The sequence below is a fragment of the Heterocephalus glaber genome, unplaced genomic scaffold, assembly GCF_053883595.1.
Source record: "Heterocephalus glaber isolate CG9 unplaced genomic scaffold, H.glaber_assembly_v1.0 deba00001790, whole genome shotgun sequence".
Lineage (NCBI taxonomy): Eukaryota > Metazoa > Chordata > Mammalia > Rodentia > Bathyergidae > Heterocephalus > Heterocephalus glaber.
In genome coordinates, this window is record NW_028258473.1 from 136,559 (window position 1) to 151,436 (window position 14,878).

At 35.5% G+C, this 14,878-nt stretch overlaps 1 protein-coding gene across 4 annotated transcripts in view; it reads right to left on the reverse strand.

Annotated features, from left to right (window-relative positions):
- The window catches only part of Eda (ectodysplasin A), a 424,656-nt gene that overhangs the window by 47,623 nt on the left and 362,155 nt on the right, over positions 1-14,878 (reverse strand). The gene's annotated exons all lie outside the window — the stretch shown is intronic.

Genomic DNA, 14,878 nt, shown 5'->3' on the forward strand with positions numbered 1-14,878 from the left:
GTCAAACAAGACAAAGCAGGGAACCTGAACTTCTACTTCTACCTGGTAGTAATGATGTGACAGTCCTCTCTTTTGCTATTCAAACAGTATCCCAAAAAGTCAGTGAAACCAAAAAGGTTTAAGTAGAACCGTAAAATATATATATACATATTTTAATATTTAGATTTATAATCCATTTTGTTATTGGTTGATTTCATCATAGCAGCCATTCTTTCTGGGGTGATGTGGAATCTCTGTGTTGTTTTCATTTGCATCTCTTGAATGACCAGTGATGTTGAACATTTCTTCATATGTTTATTTCCTATTTCTACTTCTTTGTCTGAGAAAGGTCTGTTCATTTCAGATGGCCATTTTTGGATTGGGTTTTAAAATTTGGGAGGTCTGATTTCTTAAAGTTCTTTATAGATTTGTCTGAGGAGCAGCAGGTGAAATTTTTTTCCCACATTGTGGGTTGTCTCTTCACACTGTTGGTGATATTTCTTGCTGGGCAGAAGCTTTTTAATAAGAAGAGATTTCACTTGTTGATTATTTGTGCCAGTTCAAGGGCAACTGAGGTTTAGTTCATAAAATCTTTCCCTACACTAATATCTTCAAGAGTTCTACCTAACCTCAAAGAAGAACAGTGCTCCACTGCTGGTGGGAGTGTAGACTGGTGCAGTCACTGTGGAAATTAGTATGGAGACACCTCAAAGAAATAGGACTGGAAGTCCTATTTGACCAGCTCTTCCCCTGCTGGGTATCTTCCCCAAAGAATCAAAAGAATCATACCACAGTGATATATGTGCGCCCATGTTCATAGCAGCACAATTTGTAATAGCTAAAACTTGGAAGCAGCCCAATTGCCCATCAACTGGAGACTGGAGGAAGAAAATGTGTTTTTTTTTTTAATAAAATAGAGTACTACTCAGCCATAAAAAACCCAAGAAATTAGAGACATTTATACCACATTGAAGTGTTACTCTTAAGTGAAATAAATAGGGCACACATGTAAATATGGAATAGTTTCTCTAGTGTGAGAAACTGAAAGTGTAAATAAGGACTAAAAGGTAAAACAGATAATGTGAAATAGGAAGAAAAGGGGCAAAGGGGAAGGGGAAGTGGGAGGGGTAGGGGAAATGAAAGAAGGGAATGGAATTAATATGAGAAAATGAGAAAATGGAAACAATGTCTTTGTAAATATGGAGGGATGGAGGGGTTGAAGGGAGGGCAGGGGAATGGGGAAAATATAAGAACCAAGAGAGATTATGTAACGGTGCAAATTTCCAATGATGAATGTCATTATATTATATACTTAAAATGTACCAATAAAATTAATTAAAATAAAGTTAAAAAAACATATATAAATGTTGATTTTCAAGAAAAAACTCATTATACCAAGAACAAATATCTTAAACTGAATGAAAGAAAGATAATCCATAAAAGCTAATACTGAGATGATAGTATTATATTTACAACAAATATTTTAAAAGTAACCATCATAAGAATGCTTTAATATATTTGAACACTCTAGAAACAAATGGAAAAACAGTCTTATACGGAAATATAAGGTCTCACCAAAGAAATTTAAATTATAAAAAACAATCACATGAAATCATAATAAGTAGAAAAATAAAAAGCTCAGTTGATGGGTTCAACATCATAATTAAATTTTTGAAAACTAAAGACACAGAAAAAAACCTTAAATACAGCTAGAGAAAAATGAATTTATACCTATAAGGGAAAAACAATTCAAATGGCAGTGGCTTTCTCATAAAAAACTAGGAAGGCCATAAAGAAACAGTGCAACATTTTTCAAGTGCCAAAAGAAAAGAACTATCAAACCTTGAATCATATAAAAAAGTGAAAATATCATTCAAAAATTAAAGGGAAATTAAGAAATTCTCAGATGAAGGAATACTATGAATTTGTCACCAGTAGATGTAAGATAAAAGAATGGATAATGGAAGCTCTAAAAAACAAATGAAGTAATAAAGATGAAGAAGTAATGTTGGATAGCAAGAAGGAAGAAAAGACAAGGAAAAAGGTAAACATATAGGTGACTACAATAGATTTTGTTTCCTCTCTTTATGAATCATACTTAAATTAATCAAAATTACAACCTTGTCTTATGTGGTTCATAATCTATGTAAAGGAATTATTTCAAACAATTATAAACAGAGGGGGAGAGAGGAAAGTGAACTAAGGACCAGTGAGGTTACTATTAATTATTAAAACTAGTAAAATATTGATGCCACCAGACTGATAACTTATATACACATAATATAATACCTAAAGGAACCACTCAACAACTAACAAACCAACAATCAGAGATACACTAACAAATACTGTTAGGTTACATCATATGAAAAGTCCTTTATTTTCACTTAATTTCTGAAGGGATAACCTGGATATAGAAACTGAAGTTGACAGTTGTTTACTTTTAGCATTTGAAAACTGTACCACTTCCTTCTGGCCTCTATACTTTCAATAAGAAATATGTTGACAGTCAAATTGGTATTCCTCAATAAGTAATGCATCATTTTTCTCTGGATGATTTCAAATATTTTTCATTATGTCAGTTTTCAGAAGCTTAATTATGGTGTGTTTTGGCATGGATTTATTTGGTTTTATTACATTTGGGTCTCAGCTTCTTGAATATGTAGGTTTGTGCATTTTGCCAAATTTGGGAAGGTTCCAACCATTATTTTTTAATTAAACAAATTTTTGTTAAACAATTTTTATTAAACAAATTTAATTGTGATAAAATATATGTAAAACTTAACTATATGTGTAAAGTTCAGGAGTAATACATTCGCATTGTTGTGTATCTAATCTCCTACACTCTTCATTTTTGGAAAGCTGAAAATCTACCTATTCAAACTACTCTGGGGCGGGGATTTAGCTCAGTGTTGCCATGCTGCCTACCTTGCAAGTGTAAGTTCCCGAGTTCGATCCCTGGTATCCCCCCCCACCCCAAACACACACACACACACACACACACACACACAACTCTGACTCCTTTCTACCCCTGGCCCCTGACAATCATCATTCTACTTTTTTTCTAGATGAATTTGACTATTCTAGGTATCTCATGTAATTGGAATAATATATTTGTCTTTTTATGACACCCTCATTTTACTTTTTATAATCTCCTTAAAGCCCACATTGTTTCATGTGTCAGAATTTCTTTCCTTTTCAAGTCAGCCATTACTTTTTTCAAGTCTTTGTTGAGTATCTCTTTCTCCCTCCTCTCCTTTTGAACACAAAGGACATGAAGGCAGGCTCTTTTGTTACTGTCCCTCTGGGTTCCTGAGGCTCTGTTCATTTTTTTTTCTGGTCTACTTTTTAATTTTATCCAGACTGAATAGATTCTATAAGTTCTCTGATTCTATTTGCTGTTATCTCTACTGTATGACTGAGCCCATTCATTGGGTTTTCTTTCTGTTATTATAATTTTAAGTTTTATAATTTCAATCTTATTTTTATAATTTCTGTTTCTTTGCTGATACTTTATATATCTTAAAGAAAATTTATAACTCTTTATTACATCACTTCTATTATGCATATTTTTATAACTCAGCAGATAAAATCTGGTGCATTTTGGCATTGGTGATTATTAATTGTCCTTTCTGATTCATTAGTGATTTTTAACTATGATATTAAATTTTAGATGCTTTGTTAAGAGTCTCTGTGTCCTATTTAATATTCTTTTTAAAGCAAGGAGTTCCTGTGTGATGTATAATGTGAGGGATAGGTATGTTCAGCTTCTTGCTGTACCTTGTGGGCCTGACTCTGGCGACAGTGAGACACTGATACATGATGCCTTGTTGTAAACAGGTGGATGTTCAGCTACCACCTGGCCTTACTGACACTATCCCAGTGAAACTGGGGAAACAACCCAAAGGCTTCTGGCTTATGCAGCCTCCAAATGGAAGTGTAAGCTTAGCTCCCTGTTAGGCCTTAGTGATACCTTGGTACGTGAGAGGGAGAAGCAGAGTACCAACTAATTGCCACTTTTACCACTTTGGTAAGCCTCGCTGGTCCTAACTGGGGGTGGAGGCTCAGTTGCCCAGTGGGCGTTGCTGACACCAGAGCAAGGCAGGGGTTAAGAGGGCTGAGTCATCCTGCCTCATGATGTCTCTCAATCTCATTGCTCCCACATGATTATAGAGGTTTGCTCAGCTGCCCACTGGGCCTAGGTGACACTAGGAGTGGGAGAAAAAGTAAGAAGCTTACTAGCTTTGACAGGCAGCCTCTTCTTTAGTCTTTTTGATGCTTAATAGGGAAGCTCTCCATCCCCCATCCCCCATATTGGGTCCCACTGACATGAAGATGGGGGTTGAAATTGAATGGCAACCAGCCTTTCTTTGTATAGAATCAGTAATGCTCCTCACTGCTTTGTGGGTGTGGCAATTTAGTTCACCACTGGACCCAGATACCCCTACTCTGGCAGCAGAATAGGAGCACCATCTGCTTCTGCCTGATGGGGGAGGAAGACCAGCTGCTTTCTCAGGCCTGCCAACACTCCTCCAGCAGAGGAATAAGAGCAAACTGACTGTTCTTGTAGGGGGAAGGAGGAGAAGATTAACTTCTGGTTAGGTCCCACTGAAACAGCTAGGGTAGTAGGAAGGGTACAATTTTTTTCCATTGGTGTTTGCAGTAGAGCAGTTATTACCAAACTTTTTTCTGTTGTAAGGAAACTCTTTCCCTCTTTCCTTTGCATATGGAAGCTTTCCTGAGGGTTTATTTTGCCTGTGACTATTATCAGTTATGAATGAGAGGCTTATAATGTGCTCTTTCTGGGTTATAGGAGAGGCCAAAGGAAACACAGGGAGTATACCACTGCATTGTTCCTCAAGTATCAAAGCAGTCTGCTTCCTTCTTTCCACCTTGCATAGTCTTGCTTATTGTGCTACAACCAGAGTCAGAGAGTCAGTTAGTTATCAGAGAGGATCTAGAAGGAAGTAGGTTTCTCCATCTTGTTGGATATGGAAGTGCCTCTATTGTATTTTTCTTTAAAAAAAACAGTACAGTATACAACATACTCAAAAAGTTTTTTGTTTTTGTTTTTTTTTTTGGTACCGGGGATCGAACTCGGGTCCTTGCGCTTGCGCAGCAGGCGGCGAAACCACTGAGCTAAATCCCCGGCCCCCAAAAAGTTTTTTTATAATATCTCAGGGGACTTCTGACAGTAATAGTGATTTAAGAAATAAATCATACTGAATGCATGTCTAGAAAAATTCAGAAAGATAGCGATTTAGTGGGTATATGGAAAGGAATGCAAGATGCCTCTCCTAATTTCACTGGAAATATGTGGAATGTTAAACTGCTCACTCTTGGTATGACCCAAGTTCTTTTTCTATACAATGTTCCCTTTGTGGGTTTGTAAGGCTTTTTTCTGGTTCTTAGGAGAAACGTGTAAGTATCATGAAGCTTTGACTCTTTGTGCCTAAAACAAGATTTGACATTCACAATTACTGTTAAGTCAAAGTAAGACTTGTGGGAGTAGGGTCCCTTGGGGGTGTTGCAACAGCAGCTGCTGTAAGTCTCAAAAATAACAGCATCAACATTTCCCAAAAACTCATACTCTCAATTCTAAGGATTAGTGACTTGTGGGAATTTTTTTGGTATACAGCATACAATTTCAAATTTTTGGTTTCAGGACACAGATCCATATCTTCAGTTGATAATCCTTGGCTTAGAAGCCATTTTCTGATCCTTAAATGCGCTTTTCTCCCTCAAAACCATAGGTTTCAAATGCTGCTGGATGACTAGCACTGGGTTGATTACAACACTGGGTATTACAAGGAAAACAAGCAAGTACCTGACTGTGCTAAGTTATTTGGAGGTAGTGTAATTGAAAGAGCTTTGGAGTCAAAAAGATCCTGGATCAGTCTCTACATGTGTAACTAATTGTGTGATTTTGCGAAAATTACTAAATCTTTCTGAGCTGCAGTTTGCTCATCTATAAAAAGAGAATAATAACACTAATGTCACAGGATTATTATAAGAATTCAATGACATAAAGCACATAAAATGAAGGCATAGGGATGGTGGTGGAGCTCAGTGGTGGAGGATTTGCCTAGCATGAGTGAGACCTGGGGTTCAAGTCCCAGTACTGAAAAACAGTAAGGGCACAAAGTTGCTGGTTACCAAGTCTGAAAAAGACTCCAGAAATTTTAATGACTGTTTGTGTTCAACTAATATTTCTCTCATTGCACCATACAGTGGCTATTTCCGGCTTCTCTCATGTCTTCAACTCAATCCCTGTATTTGTGTATGTTACAGCTTATGGGACAAAGAGCCATTATTCACTTGGGTAAGAAAAAAATGATACTGTACAAAAAGTCATTTCATTTTGATATGTAAAAATCAAAGTAACTATAAAGTCACTTATTATCTTTAGCCCCTAGAAAAGCCTAAGATACTCAAAGCCAGAAAATTAGAAATTTAAAAATTTTTTTGAAAAAAACTTTGCAGTGCAAACTAAACATTTCCTGCTCATTTCTCTTCTGTTCTATAGTACAGATTTGTTTCTAAAGGACAAGATTGGTTTTTTGGTATAAAAATGGAAAAACTGAGGTCAAACTTTGAATCTTACCAAAATGATAATGTATAGCACACTAATGTCAATATCCAAAGTCATGCTCTACCAGACTAAAAATGAATTTTTAAAATGTGATCTAAGAATTAAGAGATGTGGACATCTCTACGGCAGCAGTTTGGGGTGGGTTTACATGCTGTGTCTTTACTAAGATTCTCAATTTTCACCAAAAATTCACTTTAAGCTTTTTCTATAAAAAGACAATAATGTGAGCTTCTGTACTATAAGTCCAGTAGAATGCTTATGGATAGAACAGCATCCAACCAAGTAGCTCTAAAGAAAGCCCAAACCTGCCCAAGATTCATGCAAGAGAGGTTAATAGGAATACTTCAAGGCTGAGATCAGGTGTGCAATCATCAAAAAGCAAAATGAACACTTATCCAGAGGTGCAAAATAAGACAAGGAAGGCTTTATCTATGTCCATATTTACCTGTACCTCTTCTTAAAGTACTTAACATCTCTGAGGTTGTTGTCTGTGTTTATATGTAAAAGGAGAATAAGCTCTGCTTTACATGCAGAGATGATGTGAGGATTAGAGTGACTACTACAGTGCCTAGAACATAGTACTAATGGAAGAGGTCATGAATTATTTTGAGAACATAGCTTGAGATCTTTGTTATAGCCTTTGGCTTATTTAGTATATAATAAATGAACTAGATGTGCTAAGTAGATTTTATGAAATAATTTAAACTGTTTAAAATTAATAAATAATTTATGGCTAAAAAACCCCTAGATATCATCTAAGGCTTTGGATTTAAATGTGTAACAGTTTTGTTCTGGTAGAAATTTGATCTCTTATAGTAATCATCTCAGAAAAGTCCTTTTGCTAAGGTATTCTGTAGCTAAGCTATTCAGCAAAAGCACAGGTTTGTAGGCTCTAATAGCTAACATCATAGTGAAGTGATATAGAATACTTATTATAGTAGGTCTCTGTTAGCAAAATTCAGTTGTCAAAGAGACCATATATTTAAGCACCTGTATGACCATAATTTTGTTCTGTCACTGTGAACTAAAGGACAAGAAGAAATAGTCCTTATAGAAGGGTGAGGGAGAGGAAATACTGACTCCTTAGGACCATCTAATTCTGCAGGGAGTCAAATAAGAGAGAAATTAAGATGGCAAACCCAGGCTACAATTGTGAAGGAAATTATGGAGCTCTGAAATCATAAAATCACGTCATTTTTGACCTAACATCAAATGACACGGAGAGTGAAAAACATACCCTGAACTTAGTTCTAGGTTATAACAGAAACAATAAAAAAACAAGCATTATGAGTAATAAAAAATAGGTAAAATGGGCTTCATGAAGATTGAACTTGTAGGCCACAAATGATGCCCATAGGAAAGTAAAACTACTACCTATAGAATGAGAGAAAAAATAGAAATCATGTATCTTATAAGTGATTAGATCTAGAATATCTAAATAACTTAGAAAGACAACCCACTTGAAAACAGGACAAAGGATCTCATCAGAGAGTTCTTTAAAGACAATATACAAGTGGTCAGTAAACACATGAAAAGATGCTTGACATCATTAGTCATCAGGGAAATGTAAATCAAAATTAAAATGACATACCATTTTGTACCCACTAGGATAGCTAGATAGTAACAAGTGTTGGTAAAGATACAGAGAAATGAGAACTTTGATCTCTACTGGTGGGATTGCAAAATGGTACATCCGATTTGGAAAACCATCTGGCAGTATTTTCAAAGACTAAACATAGAATAAATAGTTGACAAAACAATTTGACTCCTAGGTATTTACCCAAGATAAAGTAGAACATATTTCCGTAAAAGTCTTGTACATAGGTGCCCATAATAACATTATTTATTCATAATCATCCAAAAAATTTTAAAACCCAGGTATCCATCAATTCATGAATAAAATAAGGTATATTCATAAATGAAGTATTCAGTCATGAAAAAGTATGAAGTACTGACACCTATTATAGCTTAAATGAACCATTAAGGTATGCTTAATGAAATAAGCCAGACACAAAAGAATAAATATTATATGGTTCTTCTTATATGCAGTACCTACAAGAAGTGTTATGGTTCAGATCTAAAATATTCTCCAAAAGTCTTACATGTTGAGAGATAGGGATTTCAGTAGGTGATGGGATCATGAAGGCTCTAGCTCCATCAGTGCATTAATCCTTTGATGAGATGATGATTTGATGGGATTATTAGGAGGTAATGGAAACTGAGGAGGTGGTGCCTAGCTGAAGGGTGTAGGTCACAAGAGTGTGACCTTGGAAATTATGTCTTGTCCCTGGCCCCTTCCTGTCTGGCTCTCTTTACTTCTGGCTGCCATAAGGTAATAATCTTTCCTACACAAAGCCTTTCTGATGTGTTTCTGCTTGCTATGGTTTATATCTAAAATATTCCCCCAAAGCTCCATGTGCTCCTAGGCAGGGCTTTTGAGAGTGTCTGGATCATGGGGTGTATGATCTAGATTATGAGTGTGTGATAACTGGATTAGTCTACTTATTGGTTGAACATAGTTCTAGGTGTAGCTGACTGGATTTACTAAAGACAGAAACCATGTCCTGGATATGAGTGGCAGCAACCAAGAGGCTTGTAGCCTGAATGGAATAAAAAGGGAAAGGAAGGCTTGCTGCTGCTGCTGCTGCTGTGTCTTGCCTGGGCTGCCATGAATTGTTTCTCCTCAGCTATGCCCCTCTACCCATGCCACCTTGCTTTGGAGCCAGCTGACCTGTAATAAAACCTCTGCAAACTGTGAGCTAAAATAAACCTCTCCTCCTTTAACTTGTGGGTACTGAGTATTTTGTCCCAGCAAGAGGAATTAACTAAAACACTGCCTTACTACAGACCTAAAAACAATGGAGCTAGATGATCAGAGAAAGAAAACTCTGAAACCACAAAGAAAAACAAATCTTTCCTCTTTCAAGTTGTTTATGTCAAGAGTTTTGCTGCAACAACAGAAAGCTGACTTTCAATAGGCAAAGTCATATAGAAAGAAAGTATAAACAGAGGTGCGGAGGGGCTTATGGGAAGTTATTGTTTGATGGATGCAGAATTTCATTTTGGAAGGATGAAAAACCTTGAAATAAATGTTGTGATGGCAGAACATTATGAATGTACATAATGCCACTGAATTGTGCTCTTAGAAATAATTGAAATAGTAAATTTTGTGTTATGTATAGCCTATCACAATAAAAAAAGGAATGAAGTATTGTTATATACTACAACATGGTTTAACCATGAAAACATTATGGTAACAGAAAGGACTGACACAAAAGACCAATACAGTATGTAGGTCCACTGACATAAATGCCAAGAAAATGCAAATTTATTAAGACAGAAAGTAGACTAGTGGTTTCACAGGGTGTACGTGTGTGGTGGGAGGAAGCTGGGGGATGACAGAAAAAAAGGTTTCTTATTGAGGCTAAAAAAAGGTTCTAAAATTGATTATGCAAATGGTTGTACTAAGAACGACTGAATTTTATACATCAAATGAGTAAAGTGTATGTATGTGAACTGTATCTCAATAAAATTGCTTTCTGGAAAATAATATATAGTACTACAAAATCACAGACAATAAAAGCAAAAAGAGACAAACAGGATTACATCAAACAAAAATGGTTCCACACAGCTATGATACAACTGGGTGAAGACACAAACCACATACTGGGAGAAAATATTTCAGCCATGTATCTCCTATGGGGCTAATACCACAATATATAAGAAACTCTTAACAAGCTAGTAGCAAGAAAACAAATAATCAATTTAAAAATGGGAAAAGGATCTGACTGGATATTTCTCAAAAGAAGACATACAAATGGCCAATAGAAATATGAAACAAGGTCCAACATCACTAATTATCAGAGCAATGCAAAATAAAACCACAATGAGATATTAGTTCACACCTATGAGAACTGCTATTATAAAGAAGACAAATAATAGCATTGGCAAGAATGTGGGGGGAAAGGGAATCCTTGTAGACTGTTGCTGGAGAATGTAATTTAGCACAGGTATTATGGGAAATAATATGAAGGTTCTTTAAAAAAAACTAAAAATAGAATTAGCATATGAATTAGCAATTCTACTTCTGGTTATTTAGCCAAAGAAATTGAAATGGGTATGTCACTTAATTACTTTTCTATCCTTGCTTAGACAAAATACCCAACACCCAAAGTTAAAGGGGGAAAGGTTTATTTGGCTTCTAGTTCTCAGAGGTTTCAGTGTGCAATTGGCTGCCTCAAGGCAGAATGGCAGAGGGGCAACAGTTAAAGGTGATGGAAGACAGCAAAAGCAACAAAGGGATTTTTAACAGAGTCTTCCTGCCTCTTTTGTCTTATTGAGACTATGTAGGATGGTTAGCACTCACACCCTTAATCCTAGTGTTCTGGGGCCTAGCATTGCACCATGAACCACACAGTCTAGATTCAGCCGCCTTTGAAATAGCCCCACCTCATTCACATGAGGCTTGAGGGGGCATCTAAACACAAGCCATAACACACAATTAAGAACATATTATATATTTGAAAATCAGTAAAATAGATTAACTTTCTCACCACAAAAATATAGAGCGATGGTAAAATGCAGAAATGTTGGTTAGCTTGATTGAATCTTTCTATAATGTATATATATCATATTATATAACTCATAAATATATGCAATTTTTAGTCAATTTAAAGGTTAAAAAGAATAAAATAATAAGGATTATAAAAGTTCTCGTAATTTGTGAGCAAAATATTATTTATGTACCTTGGAATTTTGCTATGGGTATATCATATGTAATATTTATATCATTATGATTAGTTATAATGAAATATCATTTTAATTTTAAGATAAAAGCAAGTTAATATTAATTTCTCAAATTAAATACATCTGTGTGTAAAGGCTGGCCTTTTTTACTATATTGAGAAAAGTCAAAGCACCTTGTAGATATATCTTCAAACTAGATGGAAAAGAACTTTCATTTGAACACTGGCGTTGCAAATGTATTAACATCTCAAGAGTCTCTTTCTTATTTATTTATTATATATTTGTAGTACATAATGATCACATACCTAGAGGGTTGTTGGTACTGCACCTAACATTTTAATTCTTTATTCGTCCCCTTCCTCTTCCTTTCTTCCCTCTCTTTCCATGTCTTGGTCCTCTTTCCTTTTAAACAAGATCTCCACATTTCCTATTATCTATCTTTTATTTTACTTTTTATTTATACTTTCCATCTCTATATAAGAAAAACCACGTGATATTTAAGCTTGTGTATCTGATTTATTTCACTTATTATTATGGTCTCAAAGTGCATCTATTTTCCTAAAAATGACTCAAGTTTATCATTCTTTGTGTCAGAGTAGTACTCCACTGTATATAAATGCCACATTTTCTTTTTCCATTCATCTGTTGATGGACATGTAGGATGTTTCCAATATTTAGATATTGTGAAATTATGCTGCTATAAACATTAGTATGCATACATCCCTGTAATATGATGTCTTCAACTCTTTCAGGAAGATACCCAAAGGAGATATACGTGGATCAAATGGAATTTCCAATTCTAGTTTTTTGAGACATCTTCCATACTGATTTCTATACTGGTTATTCTATTTCACATTCCTACCAACAATACAAAAGGGATCCTTCCCCCTCCTCAACTTCAGCAGCATTTGTTATTTTTTGAGTCCTTGTTAATAGCTATTCCTTCTTAAGTAAGACGGAATCTCAGCGGTGTTTTAATTTGTGATTCTGTAATGGCCAGACATGATGAATATTTTTTTATGTATGAGTAGTGTCTATTCATTTCAGTTGCCTATTTTGGATTGGGCTTTTTACTTTGGGGGGGGTCTAATTTTTTTTTAGTTCTTTATATATTCTAGATATTAGTCCTCTGTGTGAGAAATAACTGGCAATTTTTTTTCTCATTTTGTAGGTTGTTTCTTCACTGCTGCTTGTTTCCTTTGTTATGCAGAAACTTTTAAATTTGATATGATTTTATTTGTTGATTCTTGGTACTATTTCTTATGCAATTGGGGTTCTGCTCATCCTTACCCATATCTTGAACAGCTGTGCCTATTTTATCTTCCAGCAGATTGTTTCTGTTTTAACATTTAGATATTTAATCCATTTTCTATTTTAGTTTAGTACATAGTGAGAGATATGGGTGTAGGTTCAGTTTTCTGCATGTGGATAGTCAGTTTTCCCAGAAAATTTGTTACAGAGGCTATCTTTCCTCCAGTGTAACTTCTCAGTCACTTTGTCAAAGATTAGGTAGCTGAACATGCCTGGAGGTGTTTCTGCATACTCTATTCTGTTCCATTGAGCCACATGTCTTTTTTTCCCCCCCAATACCATGCTGTTTTAATCACTGTAGCTTTGTAATATTACTTGTCTGGGACTGTGATGCCTCTACCTCGCTCTTGTTGCCCAGGACTGCTTTTGCTAGTCTGAGTTTCTTCAGGTTCCACAGGAATTTTAAAATTGTTGTCTCCAGTTCTGTGAAGAATGCTATTGCTATTTTCATTGGGATTGCATTAAATCTGTGTATCAGTTGTGCAAGTATATCCATTTGGACTATATTGGTTCTACCTATCCAGAAGTAGGGGATATCTTTCAATTTTCAGGTGTCCTCTTTGGTCTTCTTTTTCAAAGTACTATAGTTTTCATTATAGAGCTCTTTTACTTCCTTGGATAGGTTAATTCTTAGGACTGTATTTAATTTTACTTGATGCTATTGTAAATGGTATTATTTCCCCAGTTTCTTTCTTGGTGAGTTTATTATTGTTGTATAAGAACATTATTAATGTTTGTGTTGCCTTTGTATCCTTATACATTACTGAATTTGGTTATTGATTCTAAGAGTCTTTTGGTGAAATTTTTTTGATCTTTCATGTAGAGGATCATGTCATCTATATATATCCCTTTTATTTCTTTCTTTTGTCTAATTGTTCTGGCTAATGTTTTGAGCACTATATTGAACAGGATTGGTGATAATGGACATCTTTGTCTTGTTCCAGCTTTTAGACAGAAAACTTTCAGCTTCTCCTCATTTAATATGATATTGGCCATTGGTTGGTCATAAATGGGTTTTATCAGAATTTTAACATCAAGCACACCAATAATCTTTATCAATAATCAGTAAAAATCAAATTCTAGGCAACGATGACAACACCAATATACCAATATACTCTTGTGGGTAGAAATATTCAATGAGATATACCAGAAGTTTTTCCAAGTGAAAGAGAATTATCAAAGCATCTCTGGAAATGTTTCTATAAAACATGCATTACATTTCAATTACACAGTAACAATTTGAAGCTCCCTGTTCACAGGAGGGCCACAATTAAGTCTGTGAACACAGCCCACATATGAAGGCAAAATCCACATAGTCCACAAATGTTGCATCCCATGCAAACACAAAGGGCCTTTAAGATATAGCTCTATAGAGAGCAAAGAAAGTTCCATTTTCCTGTATGGAGAGACTGGATATTTTATGGTTTGCATCCCTTATGGTGTTTAGAATAGTTATTACCTGATACCTTTGTATATATTATATTACTATTTAAATATACATTTGCAACATCTGTAGACTACATAAACTGCATGTGCCTTTGTGCACAGATGTCTTAATTACTTTCTCATTGCTGAGATACAATACCTGACAACCACAACTTAAGGGAAGAAAGGTTTATTTTTGCTCATTTTTAGAGATCCACAGTTCATTGATTCTAAGGCAGAGTGGCATGGCAGAAGGGCAAAACAGTGGAGAGTTGCTCATGGCAAGGCAATGGGGAAGAAAAGAGAGATAAAAGGAGGAGAAAGGGAGATAGATAGATAGATCTTTCCAGGCCATACTCCCAGTGACCCACCACCTATGACCAGGCTTCAGCTCTCAACATCATATTTAGCTATAAACTCATTAGTGGATTAATCCACTAATGAGTATCTTGCCTCCATGATCCCATCACCTTCCAAGAGCCCCATCTATGAATGCATGAGGCTTTCGAGTGGGGGGAACATCTAGATATAAACCTTAACAACGGACATTATAATGTTACCTCACATTTGTTACTGTAGAATTCAAATCCCCACTTTTATGTTTTCTACATGCTATTCCCAAAAGACAAGATTTTCAAAGAAATCAGTTATAACTCACAACACCCACCCACCACCCCGTACATCTGTGATATGATCAATATTCACTGCAGACTCTTCCTAAGATCAGCCATCCAGAGTTACCTCCCCTATGCCAGGTTTCCAACCTGGATTCAGATACAGCTTGGTAAGATCAGTAAAAGAGGTAACAGCTTATCACCATAGCAGGTG